This window comes from Macaca mulatta, chromosome 12, assembly GCF_049350105.2.
Source record: "Macaca mulatta isolate MMU2019108-1 chromosome 12, T2T-MMU8v2.0, whole genome shotgun sequence".
NCBI classification, from domain to species: Eukaryota; Metazoa; Chordata; class Mammalia; order Primates; family Cercopithecidae; genus Macaca; species Macaca mulatta.
Window position 1 is genome coordinate 110,803,761 of NC_133417.1, and position 23,140 is coordinate 110,826,900.

Here is a 23,140-nt window from a genome sequence, read left to right on the forward strand (position 1 = left end):
TGGCCTTCCGTATCTATGGGTTTCACATTCATGGATTCAATCAACCTCAGATGGAAAATATCCAAGAAAAAAACACAGTTACAATGGTACTGATCATGTACAAACTTTTTTCCCATGTCATTATTCCCTAAACCGTACAGTATAACAACTATTTGCATAGCCTTTACATTGTACTCAATATTATAAGTAATCTAGGGATGATATAACGTGTATGGAAAGATGTGCATAGGTTATATAGTAATACGATTCCATTTTATATCAAGGACTTGAGCATCTGTGGATTCTGGTATCTGAGGTCGGGGGCTGGGGTGGGGGAGGTGCAGTCCTAGAACCATTCCCCCAAGGAATGGGGAATCATCCCCAAGAGACAGTTACATTTTCTTTCATTTTAAAAATGGAAGCGGTTTCCAAAAATTTGTTTTACATATAAGATTTCCGGCTTTCACTGTTGAAGTATATGGAAATTGCGGTTAATGCAGATGGAAAATAGAATGTTCTTATGAGAGAGAATAAAAAAAGGAAAACTGGAAACAGTTTAAAATCTTCCTGACCAATCTGCACTCAGAGTGCAGAAATGGAGTTTTGGGTACAATTCAAAAGCACAGAAATAGCATTTAAAATTCTATAAATGTCACTCATTCATTCATTCACCATGTATCTGGTGATCACCTAGTATGTGCCAGGCCCTGAGAATATGGAAACTGGAGGCACAGTCCCAGTCCATCCTTAGGACTCTACTGTTAGAGTAAAGGAGTCAAGCAAATCAGCCTTTTACGGTAGTGCAACCAATGCTTCTGTGTGTAATTGTTAACGTAAAGTCTTCTGAATTTCCAAGTCTTGTTTATTTGCACTAATCCCTGAAATGCTCACTCATGACTGACTCTAAACAAGTATATTTTAGGATTAAACACCGGTGGGGGTTTTCTGAGAAAGGTAATACATTTATGCTGTTTATGGCTCTTTATGAAGGTATGAATTGACAAAATCCTGCCAGCCCCAGAATAAAACTGTAGCTGAAAGGGAAGCATCTCAAACTGGAAATAATTTTGGCAAAAAGTTCACTCACCCACGTACACAATAGTGAGAACAATTAGTTGCACGTGCAAAAAACCTTTGCAGCTACCTGGCAACCAGAGGCAGCCGTGGTGGAGAATAAATAAGGCTCAGCTAAATGCGAGGGGGACCCCTAGCAGTGGCTTTTAAATGGGGACGCTGCAACACAACATCTAAAGAGGAGATGTGAAGCTCCCTCCCAGGCACTGTGCCCTGATCCATGGGTGGGGGCTCCAAATTCAACTAATGAGATGCAGAAAGCAGAGGCCAGAGACGCACTGCTGACTTCTGAAAAGGTATGCAGATGCTGCTCTGAGTGCCAGTGACATTTACCCTGGGTTTCTTGTCTTTCCCCCTGGAGATTTTACTGTCCACTTAATTGAATCACACCAGCTCCACTGCTGTCTCCTTCTGCCAGGAGAGTGAGGCGAGCACATCTCGGTAGGCACCGGATCCCTCTTCATTCACAGAGGCAGGGAGCTTTGAAATATTTATGGAGTTAAATTTTTAATTAAAAATAGGAATAAATCCATCTATAGGAAGTCGGTGGCCAACCTTATAGGGAACTTAATATGCCACTGACTGATTGGGTTCCTATGTTGTTTGTGCAATGCTTCACAGTAGTTTTTAGAAACAATTCAATAACATTGATTTCTATGCCAAATTTGGAGTCATCGACACAGAGAGAAAATGCCCCACAGCGCATGGCGTAGGTGAGCAGCTCTGGTCAAGGGGCACCCTCAAGTGCTTTCATGGAACTCTTGTCATCTTTAAAGCGGGACCATGCAGCCCGCTGCCAGGCTCAATGACATTTCACAAAATAAAGCCAGAACGCTGGCCAGCACAGGAAAAAGACAATTCCCAGCACTTGGTAGTTATGAGGTTGCCTAAGGCTAAGGGCTAAGCGATGTTAAGTGTTATTGTTAAGCAATGTTAAATCTTCTGCCTCCTAAGAAAAATGACTTCACTTCTTTTCTCCTGAGGGTACTGTTTTGGAAAGCAGAGTGTGGTTGTAATACAACCTCGTTCGTAAACACCAGACCTGTACAGGGGCCAATGTTTTACCAGCCTGAACAGCCCCCAGTTTTCCTGATAGTAAACAGAATGAAATCAGCATTCCTTTATTCTTGCCTGACACAAATTATTACTCACCCTAGGTGAGCAGGGAAATGGCTGTTTCCTAGGCTGCTATGATGTGCGAACATCGAAGTCTGTGTTTTTGCAAATGGCTCCTTTTTCACTCCAGCCTGCCAGCCGCTCACAATTCTCCCAGGTCCCATTCTGATTTCGCAGGCCTCCTTGCAGTCAGTCCCTTCAGCAGTGAACTCTCCACCCTTCCCATCTCAAGCTCCATCATTCCCACCTGGCCCCGTGGGATCCTATTATCCCCCTCTCTGCAGATGGCTCCGTGCATCAGCACATGATGTTGCTCTTCCGGACTTAGAATCAAGTGTGGAATCCTAGGGAGTGAGCAAAAGGCACTGCAGCTCTTCTGTGGTCCTATGTGCGTGGGCGGCGAAAGGTTGCTGGAGAGACTTGTAAAAGTGCATTCATGGGTTCCACTACAAAATTCACATTATGCAGCGCAGCTGGGTCCCTGCTGGCGTCCAGCATTGTTTGTAGTCATGTTGTCAACTCCCCTGACTATCCCACAGTGGCCATTCCAACCCTTTCTACTCCCGTTAAGTTCTACAAAGATGACTAAACTCCCCAAGCCCAGTCTCTGGAGGTGACCTCACTTCCTTTCCTTTACGACCTTGAGGCATTCAACATTAGCCCCTCAACTTCTGCTCCCGCAGCTCAGACTCCTGCTTCTTCACTCACACACACTTCCCAAGGGGACACACTGAGGGCCTGAGCTCGGAGTCAGGCCATGGTTATAGCCCCACCTTCATCACTTACCACTTGTGTGGCCTTGGGCAGTGATGGAATTGCTCCAGACTCTGTTTTCTAATCTGCAAATTGGAGATGATAATAGAGCCTCCTTATAGTGCTGGTATGAGTATTAAATATAATAATACAAGCAAAACCCTCAGCAAAAAGCCTGTGTAGTGCATTGAAGGATTTTTTATTGTTAGCTCTTTTTTATTTCTGGGGACAAAGTGTGCCTTCCTGTAATGAGGCACACCCACACACCAGAGCTCATTCTCCCTGGCTTCTTAAGGACCTTGAGCCACCAACTACCCTCTCTCAGTAGCATCTTAAATCCTCTTGGCAGTTGCTTTCCTTCCCCTGCCTACATTGTAGATGCACAACCTCAGTAGCACAGTTTGCCAGGAGTCCCTACTGTATGGAGAAGAGGAAGGAGCACCTGCATAGGGATATGCCGGGGGAACTCACTGAAGCTGAAGGATTCGCCGACTCAGGAAAGACCAGTGGTCTGGAAGGTCAAGTGCAAGAGAACATAGCAATCTACTGTGATTTGAACGATAAGCTGAGCTAATGGGCATGATAGTAGACAGCAGTGCTATGGAGAAGGGGATTATAACAGATACAGGATGCTGACTCGGCTCTAGGCAAGAGGCCAGGGCTCCTGTCCAGCAAGACTTGGGTGCAGGAGTAGGCACTGCTCCAGTAGTGGAGGCCATACCCAGGGTGAGTTAACTAGGAAGGTGGAGCATGATGCTTTGGCTCCCAGGGCAGACATGGCATGACAGCAGCACCCTATTTGCTGGTGGGAGAGATCCAGAGATACTACTAAGATAATCCTATTATCTCAGGTCCGGGCAGTGCTGAACATGCAACTACCAGGACTTATACCTCAGCAGAACTCAGGTGGCAGGACTACCCCAATAAATTGACTCTTGTATGTCAGAGAAAAACAAAGACCCTTGGTCAACGCTCCTTTTCCCACATTTCCTAAGAAAAAGTGGCCTATACCTGTTGGTTCTATTTCCACTCAACACACTCACACTATAGCCTCTTGCCCCAGGCTTCTGACCATACCACTAATACTTCCACCAGATTCTGCTTCCCACCTTTTGCTCCATGTGGATTCTCTCTGTGCCATCTCCTCCATTCCTGCCAATTCAAGGCCCATCTCTATGATGATGATTCCAAAAGTGCCTGACATTCATATCCCACTGTTGTGACTCCAGTTACAGCCACCTGTTTGATATACCCCTCCCTCTGCCTCTAAGGCGCCTCCGAGTCCCCCTGCCAAAACCCGTGCCGTCTTCCTTGGCTCTTCTTCCTTTAAACTTCCATAACATTTGGTTAGCACCTTCCCAGTACCCTAAAAACACCCTGAATTAGGTTATTATTCTCCACTGCCCCTTTCCACCCCACTGAACTATAAATTCCTTGAAATAGGAGACTTTGTTTTATACCCATCACTTGTTACACCCAGAACCTAACATAAAGCCATGTATACAGTAGAGTCAATACATTGCTATGCAGATGAGAATAGTTTTTTTGGTTTTTGTTTTGTTTCCTCTACCCAGGTGGAGGCCTAAGTATGGGCCCCACCACTGGAGCAATACCTACTCCTATACCCAAGTCTTGCTGGACGGTCTGATCTCATCTGTTGCCCATGCTGGAGTACAGTGGTACAATCTCAGCTCACTGCAACATCTGCCTCCCAGGCTCAAGCATTTTCCAACCTCAGCCTCCAGGGTAGCTGGGACTACAGGCACATACCACCACACCCAGCTAAATTTTGCATTTTTTTGTAAAGGCAAGGTTTTGCCAAGTTGCCCAGGCTGGTCTCGAACTCCTGAGTTTAAACAATCAGCTTGCCTCAGCCTCCCAAAGTGCTGGGATTATAGGCGTGAACCACTACACCTAGCCAAGAATAGATTTTCTTTATATACAAGGAAGTTATGAGAAAGAAATTCGCCAAAGCTTTTTTGACAGTTTGTTTTAGAGTGCTGTTTTCCAATATAAGTAATGATGTTTCATGAGAATGTATCTTTTCTCTGAAATCAATAGAAGTCCAGACTTCTTTGTTTTTTTTTTTGAGATGGAGTCTCACTCTGTCGCCCAGGCTGGAGTGCAGTGGTGCGATCTCGGCTCACTGCAACCTCCACCTCCTGGGTTCAAGCAATTCTTGTGCCTCAGACTCCCAAGTAGCTAGGATTACGGCGTGCACCACCACGCCCGGCTAATTTTTGTATTTTTAGTAGAGGCAGGGTTTCACCATGTTGGCCAGGCTGGTCTTGAACTTCTGACCTCAAGTGATCCACCTGCCTTGGCCTCCCAAAGTGCTGGGCTTACAGGAGGGAGCCACCACACCCAGCCCAGACTTCTAAATAGTTCATCCCTAGTGAGCACTTACTATGTACAAGGCACAGTTCTAAATGCTTTGCATCTTCTGACTGACAAAGCTCACAGCAACCCTGTGACTCAGCAGCAACCTGATAATTATCCCCATTTCATAGGGAAGGTCACAGGCAGAGAGAGGTTAAATAAACTTGCCCAAGTTCAACAGCTAAAATATGGCAGAGTTGGGATTTGAACCCAAACAGTCTGGCTGCGAGTGTATACATTTTAAGCATTTTGGCTAAGGTTATGAAGTTCAGAGTTTAATCCGTACTCTGCACCTATCATATTCCCTTATGTTATTTGCTCACCTGTTTGTATTTCTTACTAAAATGTAAGTGCCTTTGAGGACAGGGACTGTGACTTCTTCATCTTTGTATATGACACAGAACATTCCTAATATACAGGTTAAGTAATGCCTTTCAACCGTCTCTGTAATGCTGTCATAAAAATCAATTCTTTTTTCAGTTCCCTTGGGCCCTTTGTTTGAAATATGAACAGTTTAATGTGTAATTGCTAGATGAACATTAAGCAATATACTTTGCCTACCAAAAAGAGAATCCTGTTTTGTTAGAACACTCCTGAGAGATGAAAAAACAGTGTCTGCAAATTGGTACTTTAGTTCTTTAAGATTAGAAATATCTCCCCAGAAGAAAAAAGATGACAATAAATTTCCTAGTGAGTGCTGCATGAGCAGTCCTGTGGAGAGAAAGACTCCCTTTCCTGAGGCTGATGAGGGACAAAGGCCTGCTCGGGCCATGTTCGCCTCCAGTCCTTGATATTTCTATAACTTGTATTACATAAGTTACTTGGGAGAAAAAAAGGTCTCTCTGAACATCTCAAGCAGCTTTCAACTTGGCTGTGCAATGGGAAGCAATATACTAAAGCAGAGTTTGAAGAGAAAGAGCAACTTTAGAAGGAGCAAGCAGCTAATGCTTGCTTCCTAGGAACCCATAATGAATTTGCTTTCTAAGTACCTTCCCGGTGTTTTCACATTGGGTACGATTGTATTCATTTCAGAAGAAATACGCCATAAGAGCATGCTTCCACTTTGTTTCAGTTGGTTCATTTTATTGGTCACAGTCTTCTTGTCTACTTATGCCCATCAGGAAGACTCCAATCACAAGTGCACGGGTAACTCTGAAACTTGCAACAAGCATGCTGTCTACTATCTTTGGTTATCCCAAAAGCATTTTGGCTGGGTGTCCTCAACATTCTTTTCTGTCATTTACCTCACTCCTTAAAGATGGTTTCCCTCTCAGATTTCTCTTGTTCTCTTCTCCAGTGAACTTCTGCTTCACTCACTGTTACTGCATCTTCCTTTGCCAGCGTTGCACTATTTTATCGAGCTTGCTAAATCACTGGCGGTGACATTCAAGTTCTGCAGATTTCCAGCAATGCCACAGTACTGGGCTTTGGCTGAAGCTAATCTAGATAGTACTCCAGAGTGTTCAATGAAAAGTTGAGCAATCAGAACATTAGGTCAATAGGTGTGTAAGTGCTTGTCTGGGTGTGGGTAGAGGTTTGAGTGGGTGTGTAAAAGTTGACAAAGTCTCCATGCTGCCCAACTTCTCTGTATGACAAGTACGTCTCTGTGCGACAAGGTCAGCTTGTCAAATAAGATGCTTCATGAGCATATATGTACTGCTCCCTGCAGTCATGCCAGTGGTTGGAATGTTCTACCAGAGTTTGAGGCCGTCACACTTCATTTATTAATAGACACTGTGAATCATGGCCAGTGATTTTGACACTTTCCTGGTGGTGCAACCCTACCTGAAGAGCCTTCCTCACTGTGCAAAGCTACCTTGCAGTGTTTGTCCCTAAGATTGCTGCTCTGACTTTGCAGGAATACTAAGATGAGCTGAGGAACTTATCTAGATCATATCTTCCACATCTACATGTGATGCAGTTTACTGCCTTTTGAAAATCAGTGAAGCTCTTTTATGCCACCAAATTAAGCTTTTTCATCCTTTCTCTTAAGATTCCCTATGCTGAAAAATCTAGTCTCTACTTCCCCTTCCCAGTAGAATCAGCTGCCTGTTTGAATGGCCCCGTGATACTACCTCAGTCTTAATGCCGAGGACAAAATGATGAATTAGCAGCGATTTAATTCTTTGTGAGATTAAGATGTCTCCATTGTCAACTCAAACTTCCTGAAAATGCAGAAAGCCCTAGCATGTAATATCACTTTAAGATGCCAAACAGCTGAGATCAGGGGGTTAATGCTACTGCCACCTCATTTTTATGTCACTTAGTTCCTCAGATAAAAGTCCATTTTAATCAAACTTTTCATCATTTCCTTGTAGCCAATATATCCTTGATGCCAGTTAGAATATTTGATATTAATTATTCAGTCGAAGGCCTCCATTATGAGTTTAACTGAATATTAGTGATTTAAAACATGTTAAGACCCATTACAGTAGTGATGTCCCCAAAGTAGTTTTAACTGAATCTTGAACCACATACATTAAATTATATAGATTTTTACTTTTTCTCTCATTTTCCATAGAAAGTTCCAAACTGCTACACATTTGTTAACTAAGTACTCTTTCGAGAGGAAGAGTATATGCCTGCTCTTTCAAGAGTGCCAAATCTGACATTACCTTGGACATGAAATCTATTAAGCTTGGTAAGCTGACTTGCATGTTTTCCCTCCTGCACATATTAAAGGGAGTTTTAGCATTTATTTCCTACTTCTCCAGCCAAAAGAAAAGAAGGTTGTTTTGTGCCTAGGCATCTGCTTAGAGTATTGCTCTATATCTCATTTCTCATAATCCTTGGTAGTTCTTGATGTTTTCCTATCTTATTGCCATTCCGCCATCTGCCTCCAAATGCTCATTGCCCTGGAATTATGGTGGTGATTTTCTTGACAGTGCTGTACCGTTTTGCACGATGCACACTGTCATTCTGCACCTACCTCCTCCTGTCTTCTCTGACTCCAGCCATTTGCACTGTCCCTTGATGCAAGTTCCTGGGTTTGCTGTATATACGTGTCCTAGTATCAACCTACTATAGACAGAGACACTATGAATAAATGAAGTATATTAATTTATTACAGCATCTGATTTGTATGTGTGTGAGGCCTGTGCTTTATGATTACTTAAAATGACATTATATCACTGAAATACATAAGCATCTTGAATAAAACGTTAGTGCCTCACCAAATGCATGAATACATGATATTATTCAATAGGAATAATTAACAGTAAAATCACTAGGTTTATTTTCCATTTTTATATACCAAGATCTGCATGCAAATTGTTTCAAAGGTGTCATGTTTATTCCTAGTTGATTGTATTTAAAAAGAAAATAAAACTAAGAATAATCAAGGCAAGGCAGAGGTTGTAAAACATATTGCGTGCCTGCTATGTCTGTGCATTTTACATGCCTTGTCTCATTTTATCCTCACTGTCCAGCTGGGCAGGAGTCACATGATGCTTCTTTAATAAAAGAAAAAAATGTATCCTTAAAGTCACAGAATCAGAATCAGAATTCAAACCCAGGACTCTGGTTTCCAAGGCCTTTTTAATTTCACTTGACCCCACATGACTAATGTTGGCAATTTAAGGAGAGGTTGGAATGCTTACATCATCTGTTTTCATAAGTCATGTGAGTTCACGAGATGGGAGATATCTTAGACCATATGACGAATAGCCCGTGTTCATTGTGAACATCTTTCTTTTTAATTATTATTACACTTTAAGTTCTAGGGTACATGTGCACAATGTGCAGGTTTGTTGTATATGTATACATGTGCCATGTTGGTGTGCTGCACCCATTAACTCGTCATTTTCATTAGGTATATCTCCTAATGCTATCCCTCCCCCCAATCCCCCACCCCACGACAGGCCCCAGTGAGTGATGTACCCCTTACTGTAACCAAGTGCTCTTATTGTTCAATTCCCACCTATAAGTGAGAACATAAACCATCATTCTCAGAAAACTATTGCAAGGACAAAAAACCATTGTGAACATCTTCTAAGGTTCCAGAGAAAATGGAAAATATCAAAATCTACAGGTTATTAAAAAAAAAGTAATAAAATACAAGAAAATAGTAAGGAATTTATGGAAAATAGAGAAAAAAAAACACTTTTGAATCACACAGTTTTTATTTTTGTATCACTGTGCTAAGTTTTCCCAAAGTAGAAACAATATAGCTGCCTCTTCCTTACAATTATTCTGTCCCTGTTGGGAACATAAATAGAGATGTGAGTGGCGCCCCCTAGGGCTGCACAGACCATGTGCATGGACCAGGTCCCCAGCCCTTAGATTGCACTCTGCACTGCTCCTCCACAGAACACTCAGAACAGGGCAAGGGGAAGGAGTTAACATTTGTTGAGCCCGTATTATGCTCCAAGAACTCTGGCAAGTACTTTAAATATGTCACCTCATTTATTTCCTGTAACGATCCTGATATAAATATTATCATCCCGATTTTATGGATGAAGAAACCAAGGCTGGGAGATGCAAAGAGGTGTGGCTAAGATTGCACACAGAACTAGTGATAGGTTTTGGAGTCAGTTCAGTACCTTCTACCTCTGAAATCTCTGGGCTTTGTGCTGCTTCAAGGTGTCTGGTACTAGGCTGGTTGTAAACAGGTAGGAGAGACACATTACATGACCATCCTTTCCTGAGGCAGTCCTCACTGCTCTGATCCCACCCTAAATCACTGCAGTGTATATTACAATGAGCATTTCAATGAAAAAAAACCCCTAATAGGCATTCAGAATGACTAAGAACAGCAACCACTGAATCACAGAACTCTCCTTAGCAAATTCAAACACCCACTTCCTTCTAGCCGAAATCTTTTAAATGGTGCTTTTTTGCTTAAAGACTGCCTCTGTGTTATGCTAGTGAGTTAAATATATATACATATAAACCAGTTGGTTCCACTTCAGCAGTTTTTGCAGCCAGGAAACTATTGTTGGTTCTTTCACAGTGTAGTTCTGGCACATCCTTAAGGGACATGGCTGAGACGCAAATGCCAGACAACTGCGGAAGCATGGCTTCTACTGACTCTGCTGCCTCAAGTCCAGAGAAGAGAGCTTTGGCAGCCAATTACCATGGTGGTGCCACCCGAGCCCATCTGTGCCCTGGATCTCATGTGACACAGGTCCCACGACCTCAGTCATTCTGCCAGGAAACACCTTGGTCCAGCTCCATCATTTCCAGCAAAGGCAAACATTTTTGATACAAATGTGAGAGGGGTTGGTACAAAAACAGCAGCCTCCAGAACATGTTCCTGCTTCTATTCCAAGTCTCTAATTAAGCCTAGACAGAAGTAGCCAGGGCTTGTCTCAACAGAGGGTTGCCCCACTCTGCAATCAGAACTGACCCTTATGGCCGAACATGGAATGACATGTTAACTAGGTAGGAACCTGGCGATTCTCACTGGCCATTCTCCACCAACAGTACACTCTGGGCCATCATTAGTACCCTTTCAACTTGGTCATTGCTTGAAAGTGAAGACAGGGTGGTGACTGCTCAGATAAGACTTCTGCCCACTAACTGCTTACATGTGGCTGAGGCAAACACAGACCCTTTTCCAGAAATGATAGTGTCTGACAGCCTGGGTTTTACAAGGCACTGGAAAGAGCTATAATTGTTACAGCAGAGGTTTAAGATGGAAAATAAGCATGTTGAGCTATTTTGAGAAGGAATTTGCCACAGTGAAGTTTTTTTCCTGGAAACAGTCATATAAAATCAGGATGGAGTTAGTATCAGGCTTCTTGGTCACTTTCCATTGATATGTTGGTGCCTTTGACAATTTATGTTAAATGTGCAACAAACACCCTTTTACAGCTTTGTCCAACATCAAAATCAGGTCCATATATAAGACAATTTCTAGCCAGTGTTTTATAGGAGTGATTTCCGGATGTGGTATCTGTAATGTGGCCAAGATAATATGATGACTCTGCCTTCTGTGGGTCGGTTATAGACAAGTCACTTATGTTACCATCTTGTCAACAACTTGAATTCCTCAGTCCTTTTTCTGGTTACTTCTTATCCAATTAAAAAAAGTGAAACAGTTCAGTCAGAGCAATGTGCACAACTTATTAGCCCAAACAGATGGGCTAGGAAAGTCATCTACTCTCCTTATTCCTGCATTTAACAGCTATTTATTCATGACCTACTAAGTTCAATACACTCTGTAGGCCCTGAGGATACCATGGTAAGCCCCACAGACACAGTTTCTGTCCTGTGAAGTTCATACTCTAGTGGAGAAGATAGTAATTCTGCAGTCACAAACAAAACATAAAATTGTAACTCTGCCCATTACCAAAAAAAGAGAGAGATATGTGATTCCAGAAAATAGAATGTGAAATTGCACCAAATCAAGAAGGGAGGGAGACACCAGTTATGATCTGACGGAGATTTGAGACAATAAATAAGGAATATTCCAGAAAGAGAACAGCATGTGCAGAGGCCTCATGTAGGAGAACACGTAATGAACAGACTGATAGAAAGCTGTGTGACTAGAACGAAGACTGTGGGAATTGAGCAGGAAAGGGAGATAGCAGTCAGACCATGAGTGGTCAAGTGAAGGACATGTGAACTTATTCAAAGACTAGAAACCTTTGCGGGGTTTTAAGCAGAAAGATGATATGGTCGGATTTGTGATCCAGAATGTTTGTCTAGCTGCAAGGTAGAGAATCATTTGGAGAGATGCTGGAGTGAAGCAGACCAGCCAGAGGATTTTGCCGTCGTTCCAGGGACAGATGTTGATAGTGTGTACAAGGGTGATGGTGATGAAAGCAGAATTGGAGAAAAGTGGGAGGAGCTGATGAACCTCGATGATGGATTGCATGTGGGGGTTTGAAGGGTAAGTGAAGCCAGGTGTTAGAAATGGATCCACGCACAGCAGCACGGGTGCTGGTCCCACTTCCCAGGAGACAAGGCAAAGAGAGGACTAGGTTTGGCGGGGAGAGATCATGATTAAGCTTTGGGACATGTTAGATTTGAGGTACCTTTCAGACTTCCTGGAGACCACTGAAATGTGTAGAGATGTCTCAACATGGATGGGAATTGCAGTGGCTGATCCAGGATATTAGACAAATGTGTATTCATGAAAACTGAGCGAAAGACCCCAGGGCATATCGGGGTGATGGTGTCATAAGCCACAGAGTCTCATACTCAGAAAGTACCAATAAAGGCAGGTCGACAGTGCAGACTGCAAAAACCTGGACATCCTTCTGTGGCTGTGACATGTCTTCACTGCTTCTATTGACAGTAAAGGCTTATCTATCACTGTCTTTGTAATTTCATTCTGGAAATGATATTTTTCTCAAGTAGGAAGAATTGGTGACTTAATGTCTTCTGGCACCATGTGACTAAGCATAGCTCTGACTCCATGAAGCATAAGGATGAGGGTAAGAAGAAACAGTGGAAACCGTTTTGATATCTGTACTGAGCTTATAAAACAGAATATCTTTGTTCAGAAATATGCACTAAAATATTAAAGGGTAAAGAGGAACAAGTATCCAATTTACTCTCAAATGGCTCAGGAAGTATCAGTATGTATATTTAATAATATGTGTGTGTGTGTGTGTGTGTCTATATATATATATTTTTTTTGAGACGGAGTCTCTCTCCGTTGCACAGGCTGGAGTACGGTGGTGGGATCTCAGCTCAGTGCAAGCTCTGCCTTCCAGATTCACACCATTCTCCTGCCTCAGACTCCCAAGTAGCTGGGATGACAGGTGCCCGCCACCACACCTGGCTAATTTTTTTTTTTTTTGTATTTTTAGTAGAGACAGGGTTTCACCATGTTAGCCAGGATGGTCTCAATCTCCTGACCTCGTGATCCACTGGCCTCAGCCTCCCAAAGTGCTGGGATTACAGGCGTGAGCCACCGCACCCGGCCTATACTACTGTTTTAGTAGCAATAACAGTAACAAAGAGTAGTGGACATTCTCATAATTTTCTAGTATCAATTCAAAAGTTAAAAAGTCCTCATTTTAGTGTCCTAGGCAGGTCTTCTCCCCACCCCTGAGTAGCAGACTCTGAGAAAGGGATTTGAGTGCAAGTGATTGTATTTGGGAAGTGATCCCAGGAAGCATTGGAAGCAGAGTGAGGAAGAGAAGGGAAGAAGGCCAGTACAGAGGACATTAATGAGCAGATTACCTCTGCAGGCAAGAGGGAAGGAGGGCTGTCAATTCCGCTGGGTTCTTCTGTAGATGGTAGGGAAGACACTCACACCTTGCCCCACCTGGGGGCAAGAATGTTGAGGTACTTAACTTTTGGTCCCATTTGTCATTGGTTAAGGGTTGCTCCTAAGATATCAACTCCCCAGCACTTCTTTCTATTCAGTGTACTGGTAACAGAAGCCTCAAGCCAGGAAGCACAGATACTTGGATAAGGACCGTAGTGGACAGAAGTGCTGCAGTGATGGGGGTGTGGGGACAGTCTGCTGCCACAACTGAGGAAGTGTGAAGGCCCCGGGTCAAAGCAGATCGGTCTTAGTTGCCTCTTATGAGAGAAAATATGTGAGATTAGTAAGCTGCTCCAGACAATCCTAATGCCTTCACTTTATTATTGGAGTAGGTGCTCTGTGAATTGGTCCTGTCTTGTATGGAACAACACAATGAATACCAATAGCACCAACAGAGCAACCCAAGAGAATAACTCTAGAAGAATGTATTTCTGGTTTCTCTTTGTTTTACTCAAATATGCAATGTATCAAAATGATGTAACGTCTTTGACAAGTTCATTTTCTGTCAAGCCCGTGCTCAGAACATCACTGAAATACAGCAGCACCTCTGGGACACTCTTGGGATTAGGAAAGCCTCTGGAAAATTAAACTTGGTACTGAGGTGCCTGACTCAAAAATGCCCATTAATGAACAATGATGGTTTGAGTGTGTGCTGTGACTTTACCTAGGATCGTGGCTATAGACCCAGGCAAGGTAAAGTTCTACATGGATTTCAACATGCCATCTTTGCTTCAATTATGAACAGTAAAAATTTGGCCAGACTCAGGGATTTGTCTGATGGCCCTGGTCATGTGTCTTCACAGTCTCACCTTAGCATCAGGTCTTTATGCTAAGACACTAGCCTTGTATCTATGAAGCCTGTAAAACTGGATCAATCACATCCAGTTCAATTAAGATGCTTAGGCTCATCTTCTTAGAACAAAAAGTGTGTGTCATAAGTCAAACAAGCTACAGGATAAATTCCTAGCATGTAATTACCAGGTCAAAGAATGTGAATATTTTTAAAGTTTCTGATGTATATTGCCAGATTGACCTCCAAAAAGGTTGTACTAATTTACATCCCTACCAGCACTGACTATAAATCATTTTTGAAAACCTCTGTCAATTTAATAGGTTAAAAAGTAACAATTATGATCACAAACTATTTTAATTTGTAATTCCTTTACTCTTAGCGAGGTTTAATTTTTCTCATATGTTTATTAGAATCCTTTTTTGTTTGTTTGTTGTAGCCTATCTGTTTGCATGTCATTTCTGTCTAGGTGTTTATCTTTGTTTTCTTGATTTCCTGGAGCCTTTCATATATTAAGGGCATTAACACTTTGACATATTTAAAATTATTCAAGTTTAACTTAAGCTATCTTTATGGTAATATAAATTTCTAATTTTTATATGTTAAATCTTTCATTTTTGCCTTATAATTTTTTGCTTTTTATATGCAAAACATTATCTCTCATTATGAAATATCCATACTTTCTTCTAATCATGTTATTATTTCATTTATTTTGGCACTTCTACAGCAGGAATGCTTTGAACATACATATCATTTTAAGTAGTAATGTGATTTTATAATATAGTTTCAAGCAATATCAACTGACTGTGATATTGTTATAACTAAAAAATACATGGTGGTCTAGACACCCATGCTGAATGGCTTCAGACAAATATTGCGGAAGATGTCCGTGTAGTTCATTGGCACACGTCAACCAGAATCAATCTGCATCTTGCTCTCACTGATATTATGCCCTATGTCAGGATACTAAGTGTCCTGAAGCTTTCTGACCTGGGTTCTTGGAATGTGATACTGCACCAGGTGTTTAGGGTCCTGGGAATAGTCAAGATCATCCAAATGGACTTTTTTCTCAAAATGGCACTTCCTCTTGCAAAATATATGCTCTTCTCCTTGATGCTCTGCCAGCTGCTGGAAGCCTCTGCCATGTGAGCAAGGCATGCCTGTTGAACTGACACACACACCCTCCATCTCCTGGAGCATGCCTTCCTGTGTTCCTCAGATCTAGGTGATCAGAACTCTAAGTGTGCTCCTCAGAAACACCATTTATAACACTGGGAGTTGCCTTTTAATTTCTGTGATCAAGAGATTCAGTTTTGCTGGAAGGAGACTTGTCTTGAGATTGTGTGTCAATTTAGCTAAGCCGAAAGGAACTATGAGAGGAGTGGTTCTTAATCTGGGGTCTGTGCATATCTAAATTGAAAGTGATTAGTTTCAAGGGATCCTCAAATTATCTGAAATTACATGCCAAATGTTTATGAATATTTTGTACTTATTCCTGGGGAAAAGGGTGAATGAGAATTTTGTAACCCAATAAAATGAAAACTGACTGAATTAAGGGATTTACTGTAAAGCCATCTTAAAGGGGTCATTTTTAAATCCTCATATTATAGTTCCTATGTGGCTGGTATTTCCTTCACAGAATAGCAATGCCTTCACAGAGATTATTTCATTTGTAAAAATTTATGAGAAGAAAATACCTATACAGTAGTTTATTGTGTAAAGGGTGTCCTCAATATCAGAGTGAATTTAATAGTTTTAGCAAGAAACCTTATTACGGTCTAACTTTCAGCTCCCCACAACACAGTGTGTATATATATTTCCGTTCTGGATGCTGCCTTTTGGTCTGCTTTTAAAGAGAACAAAACCTTCCCAGCATAGAAATCCCAGAAAGCAGGTTGAATGGCATCAAACTCATCCTCCTTGCCCCCACCCATTGCACCAGCAGTGTGAAATACAGAACCTGCTTAAGTTTTAGAGACCAGACGTGTGTGTTCACCAGTGGTACCCAAAGAAGGATTTCCACATTCTGCTATCTTCCCAGCTTTGAAAAAATAACATTCTGTTCTCGTCCACAGAAAGTAGAGAGGGAGAGGAGGCCCTCGTGAGAATAAACAGACAACAACCTTCATCACAGCCAAAAGTACTGTGCTGATCCCACCATAAATTATAACAGCATAAAACCACAGGAAATCCGAAGAAAGTAAAATATTAATATTAAACCATAGCCACTCCACCATATATAATTTAGATAAATAATCCATTTGCTGTATGTAGGATATTGGAATATAGCTGTTCGTATGCCACTGGCAACAGTTTATATTTGAAAAGCATAGAGACATTAGCTGCTGGTGGAGGGCAAATGTGTTTTATTCATTCTTATTCTTAACAGCCAAATGTCCGCAAATAAAATACTGATCAATGGCTAAAAATTTAAGGGCTGCTATATCTTTGTCTCATAATATGGATTTGTGGCCTAATCTAGCCCTTTCTTGACCTTTTTGCCTAATGGTGAGATATTAATAAATGAAAGATGGTTACATAAAACATCCTCTGAATGTGAATTTTTTTTTTACATATGAGTCATTTCAGGTGGCTGAAGATGGAATGAGCTAACCTGAAAGTAGCAAGCTGCTCACTGTCTTGGCCAAATCAGGCTTAATGCTGAAAGGCATTCTTACTTAAGAAGTCGAGCAGGCCGGGGGTCAAGCCATCAGGCCATGGAGTGCAGCTGTTGGACCACCTTTTGCAGTCTCCAAGGGAACAAGCAAAGAAAATACAGCAAAGAAAATATCTCTAAGAATCAACAGGGAGAGTAAAACAAAAATAACCAGATGTCCCAGAAGACTCTGTTGGTATTATGAAGAAGGCTAGAGCAGGACTAACAGGGTTTGGCTTTTATCAACCTTACTAATAAAAGTCACTTGGCTCTCCATCGAGAAGAGCAGTTGGTACAATATGGAAAGGTTTTAAAGACCATTAATTTCTTGAAATGAAACAGCTGGCCTTATTGGCTATTAAATAATGAGCCAGATTCTCCCCAGTGCCTAAGTCACTCTCTGGTAGTAAATTAGGCATTTAGGGAGGCACATTAACTCTTTAAGAAGATTAGAGTTCGATTTAGTGCACTTTATGCATAGGAAGAAAGTTACAGGGAATCTCGCGGAAGCTGAGCAGAGAAAGGAGGGAGACAAGGTAGACTCAGATGAAAGAAACTAAACACATGATTTGTGTTAACTGGGCAGCTCAGGTGAGCATGGGAAATTGGAGAAGTTGAGCTGTTTAGTTATGTTGTTTACTGTTCTGAATTTCTGTGAGCATGAAGGTAGAGTTGAGTCTTCATTTATTGATTCATTCATTCAGTAAACTTTTGCAAAAATAACACTATATAGCCAGCACTGAGGAAGTATTCTTCCATGAAACACAGTCCTTGTCGCTAGGGATTTTCAGTCTCTGGTACCTTGGGTAGGGAGTAGAAGAATGACAAATTATAGATTATTGCAATCAAGTAGAATAAGTGCTAAAATTTTATATGCATAAATGGAATTTGAAGTGAAGAAGTGGCAAGATGTGTAGCACTTTGTACAACATGCGACGGTGTTTGACTCTACCCAGAAGGCCTCAGGCCATTGAAGATATTTAAAGAAAGAAATGGTTTAATCAGATTTGCATTGTAGAGAAAACCCCTTGATAATTTGATGGAGAATAAATTGGAGACATAGGCCGGGTGCGGTGGCGCATGCCTGTAATCCCAGCACTTTGAGGGGCTGAGGTGGGTGGATTACCTGAGCTTAGGAGTTTGAGACCACCCCGGGCAATATGGTGAAACCGAATCTCTACTAAAATACAAAAAATTAGCCAGGCATAGTGGTGGACACCTGTAGTCCCAGCTACTCGGGAGGCTGAGGCAGGAGAATTGCTTGACCCCAGAAGGCAGAGGTTGCAGTGAGCTGGGATCATGCCATTGCACTCCAGCTTGGACAACAGAGGGATACCCCATCTCCTAAATAAATAAATTGGAGAGACAAGACTAGAATCAGGAAGGGCATTGTGAAACTATGAATGTGGTCCCTACAAAAGATGCTGAAAGCCTGAAATGAGGACATGAGTGGGTGTATTAATTCATTTTCATGCTGCTAATAAAGTCATACACCCAAGACTGGATAATTTAGAAAGGAAAGATGTTTAATTTACTGACAGTTCCGCATGGCTGGGGAGGCCTCAGGGAACTTACAGTCATGGTGGAAGGGGAAGAAAACAGATCCTTCTTCACATGGCAGCAGCAAGAAGTGAAGAGAGAAGCAGGGGAAAAGCCCCTTATAAAACCATCAGATCTCATGAGAACTCACTATCACAAGAACAGCATGGAGTTAACTGCCCCCATGATTCGACTACCTCCCACCGGTTCCCTCCCACGGCATGTGGGGATTAGGGAAACTATGGTTCAAGATGATATTTGGTTGGGGGCATACAACCAAGTCATATCAGTGGGGAAGGGCAGGAAGGGAAGAGAGGCCTGTGAAGGAGGTGAGCTGACCTGTTTGATGGCTGATTAGATGTGGGCATCAAGGGAAAGACTGGTGCCAGAGATAACTCCGGAGCCAGGCTGGAATAACTGGGTGGCAGGAGGTCCCATTCTCCTCATAGATGAGGAAGGATGGGTGTAAGTCTGGGTGGAAAGGCAGAGTGGTAACAATTCTGGGCTCTAGAGCATGGTTCCAATGGATGGCATATAGAGAACTCGAAGTCATCCATGGCAACCACCTCATGAGATTTGAAATATATATATGAAAAGGAAACTGAGATTTATAAGACTACATAATTCCTAGAATTTAAACTAAATCCCTGGAATAGTATTTTGCTTTGTTTGGTTTTTGTGCCAATGGAAAGGATTTCAAAGATGCAGATGTCTCCAAACTGAGGTTCTATCATTGATCACCATTAGGAGTATTAAATTGATGAGAAACAAACTGGAAATAGTCATCTCTTAAAAAGCCAACTTTTTTTTTTACAAGGAATATCTATAGTTAATAAAACATCGATCATTGATATGAATATCAGGAAATTTATACTCTATGTGAGAAGTAGAAAATTGCACAGGTTGCAGACTAGACAAGTTAACAGTTCTTTCTCTGTCAGCACTTAAAATCCATACCATGACTTCTCTCTGTGGTATGGGGTGAAACGTGCCAACAAATTGACTTAGATGATGTCAGTATCTGAAAATATGGAAGAAATTATATATTGGAGGAAAAAGAAGAAATTCTTATATATTAAAAGGTGTTGACAGCTTCACCACAGAATAGCAAAAATGTCCTTAAAGATAAAACACTTATTTCAAAATTTTAGAAACCACAATTACAATTTTATATACTATGTGCAGCAAAAGTCATTTTTAGAAAGAACATTGAAATCAAAGTTTATGAAACTAGTAACCTTGTGGCAACTTCCTGGTGAGAACCTCATTCTTCAGGAATGTGAAAAGCATCAAATTAAAAGGGTGGAAAGTTTGTAGATTGCTTAAACATAATTTACCACAGGCGGACAACGAACAAGACAAAACATGTCACTTAATATGATTTGCAAGTCAAGATGTCATCCTGGTGCCAGTTGCATCATGGTTTCAGGAAGAGATTTCCAGGTAGATGGCCATGAACTATGCCATCTATGCCACGCCATCTATGCAGCTATGCCCATGTAAGCATTGTTATCCACAGGCTGTAGCCGGACATGTTTGTTAACAGGTTTCCACCATACACCATAGTGACAATGGCTCCTCTAGAATAATTCCAGAAAGATCTATGCCAACAGTGCTTGTTTGTGTCCTTTCTAGCAGTAAAACCCCCATTTTCTACCATTTACAGGAATCAATAAAGACTCACTGACTTAGCACTCCAACGGAGGGGCAACTTCACATCATTTTAACATGCTGCCTGAACATTTAGCAGGAGACGAAGCCCTTCCCTTCACAGTTCAAGAGTTTAAAAATGAGAATTCCTGGGCTAAGATGCATGTGAGAATATCTTACTCTTTTCTGTGTTGATAAGGAGATGGGGCAAGAAGGTAAGGAGACATGGGAACTTACAGAAGCTGCAATGGGGAAGTCACTGAGGAGTAAAAAAAAAAAAAAGAAGTCACACCAAAGACAGAATTTACAGACTAGAAGCCTACAAGCTGTGGCTTCATCTGTCCTCCGCAGAAAGGTTCATCATCTCGTTTATCAAGGACCCATCTCATAAGCTCCCTTACTGGATGAAGAGAGAAAGCCATTGTTCTAGCAGAGCAAGGCATGATCCACATCAAGATACATTATATACACATGTAAATATATATACACACACACACACGAACACTATATATATAAAAGATATGTTTATGTAAGTTATATGTATTATACACACACATACATATCGTATAGATACAATATACATAGATACACATACATACACACTGTTTTTAGAGCAGTTTCAGGTTCACACCAAATTTTAGAGGAAGGTGCAGAGATGTCTCATAAACCTCCCACAACACATGCATCACTTCCCTCATTACCAACATTCCCCACCACAGTGGTAGAACTGTTACATCTGATGACCCTGCATTGACACATCATAATCACCCAAAGCCCATAGTTTACAGTAGGTCTCTCTCGGTGTTATTCATTCTTTGGGTTTGGACAAGTGTATGACATGTATATATCATTATAGTATCATGCAGAGTATTTTTACTGCCCTAAAAGTCTTACGTGCTCTTCCTAATTATACCCCACTCCATACTGTTACCCCTAGCAACCATTGATCTTTTTGCTGTCTTCATAGTTCTGACTTTTAGAATGTCATGTAATTGGAATCACACAGTATGTAGCCTTTTCAGATTGGCTTCTTTCACTTTCTAATACGCATTTAAGTTTCCTCCATGCTTTTTCATGGCTTGATAGTTCATTTCTTTCTAAGGCTGAATAATATTGCAGTGTTTGGTTGTAGCACAGTTGATTCATTCACCTACTAAAGGACATCTTGGTTGCCTCCAAGTTTTGACCATTATGAATAAAGATGCTGTAAACATCTATGGGCAGGTTTTTTTGTGAACATAAGTTTTCAGCTCCTTTGGGTAAATACCAAGGAACATGATTGCTGGATCAAGTGGCAAGACAATGTTTAGTTTTGCAGGAAAGCACCAAACTATCTTCCAAAGTGGCTGTACCATTCTGAATTCCCACAAGCAATGAGTGGGAGTTCCTGTTGCTCCACATCCTTGTCAGCATTTGGTGTTGTCAGTATTTCTAATTGTGGCCATCCTAATAGGTGTGTAGTAGTATTTCATTGTTGTTTTAATTTGCATTTCCTTGATGACATATGATGTGGAGTACCTTTTCATATACTTATTTGCCAATCTTCTTTGATGAGGTGTCTGTTAAGGTCTTTGGCCCATTTTGTAGTTGAGTTTGTTTTCTTACTGGTGAGTTTTCACATTCTATGTATATTTTGATAACAGGCCTTTAACAGATGTGTCTTTTGCAAATATTTTCTGCCAATTGGTGGCTTCTTTTTTCATTCTCTTTTCACTGTCTTTTGCAGAAGTTTTTAATTTAATGAAGTTCAGCTTATTTTTTTCATGGATTGTGACTTTGATGTATCTAAAAAGTCATCACCATACCCAAGGTCATCTAGGTTTTCTCCTATTTTATCTTCTAGGAGTTTTACGGTTTCACATTTTAAATTTAGATCCGTGAGTCATTTTGAGTTAATTTTTGTGAAGGGCATAAGATCTATGTCTAGATTCATTTTTTGCATGTGGATGTCCAGTTGTTCCAGCACCATTTGTTGAAAAGACGGTCTCTTCTCCATTGTATTGCCTTTGGTGCTTTGTCAAAGGTCAGTTGACTATACTAAAATAGGTCTACTTCCGGACTTCCTATTCTGTTCCATTGATCTATTTATCTATTCTTTCACCAATACCACAGTGTCATGATTAGTGTTGCTATATGGTAAATCTTAAAGTTGGCTATTATCGGTTCTCTAAGTTTATTCTTCTCCTTCAATATTTGGTTTACTCTTCTTGGTCTTTCCCTCTGCATATAAACTTTAGAATCAGTTTGTAAATATCCAAAAAACACTTTCTCTGTTTTTGATTGGGATTGCATTGAATCTGTAGATCAACTTGGGAAGAACTGACATCTTAAGAGTATTGAGTCTTCCATCCATAAACATTTATTTAGGTCTTCTTTGATTTCTTTCATCAGAATGTCATAATTTTCCTTAGATGTTATAAATATTTTGTTAGCTTTATACCTAAGTATTTCATTTTTGAGGGCTGCTAATATAAATGGTATTGTGTTTCTAATTTTAATTTCGCTTGTTCATTACTGGTATATATGAAAGTGATTGACTTTTGTATATTAATTTTGTCTTCTGGAACCTTGCTATAATTGCTTATTAGTTCCAGGAGGGTTTTACCAGTTCTTCCAGATTTTCTACCTATCTGGAAGAACTGATCATCTTATCATGTTAGATGATCAGATGATCATGACATGTCATCATCTGATCATGTCACCTGCAAATGAAGAGTTTTTTTCTTTCCTATCTGTAAATCTTCTATTTTTTTTTTTCTTGTCTTAGTGCATTAACTAGGACTTCAGTACATTTTTTAGTATCCTGTCTGCTATTTTAAAAACCAACCAAATGAAAACAATGTCCCTCAGGGTCAAGAGAAGCAAGTGCTTGAGGAAAATATTTTTCTTCATTTTTAACCTTAAAAATGTGGTAGGAAATGGGAAAATATTTTAAATAATTCAGGGGATTTGATGCACCATGGGTGATAGGTGAATTATA

At 41.0% G+C, this 23,140-nt stretch overlaps 1 protein-coding gene across 4 annotated transcripts in view; it reads left to right on the forward strand.

Annotated features, from left to right (window-relative positions):
• The window catches only part of PARD3B (par-3 family cell polarity regulator beta), a 1,090,519-nt gene that overhangs the window by 1,019,328 nt on the left and 48,051 nt on the right, over positions 1–23,140 (forward strand). The window contains exon 23 of one of the 4 annotated variants that reach the window (XR_013402125.1): positions 20,177–20,375. The exons of the other annotated variants lie outside the window; for them this stretch is intronic. The gene's annotated coding sequence lies outside the window, so the exon portion shown is untranslated. The remainder of the gene's footprint in view (positions 1–20,176; positions 20,376–23,140) is intronic. 4 annotated transcript variants of the gene reach the window in all.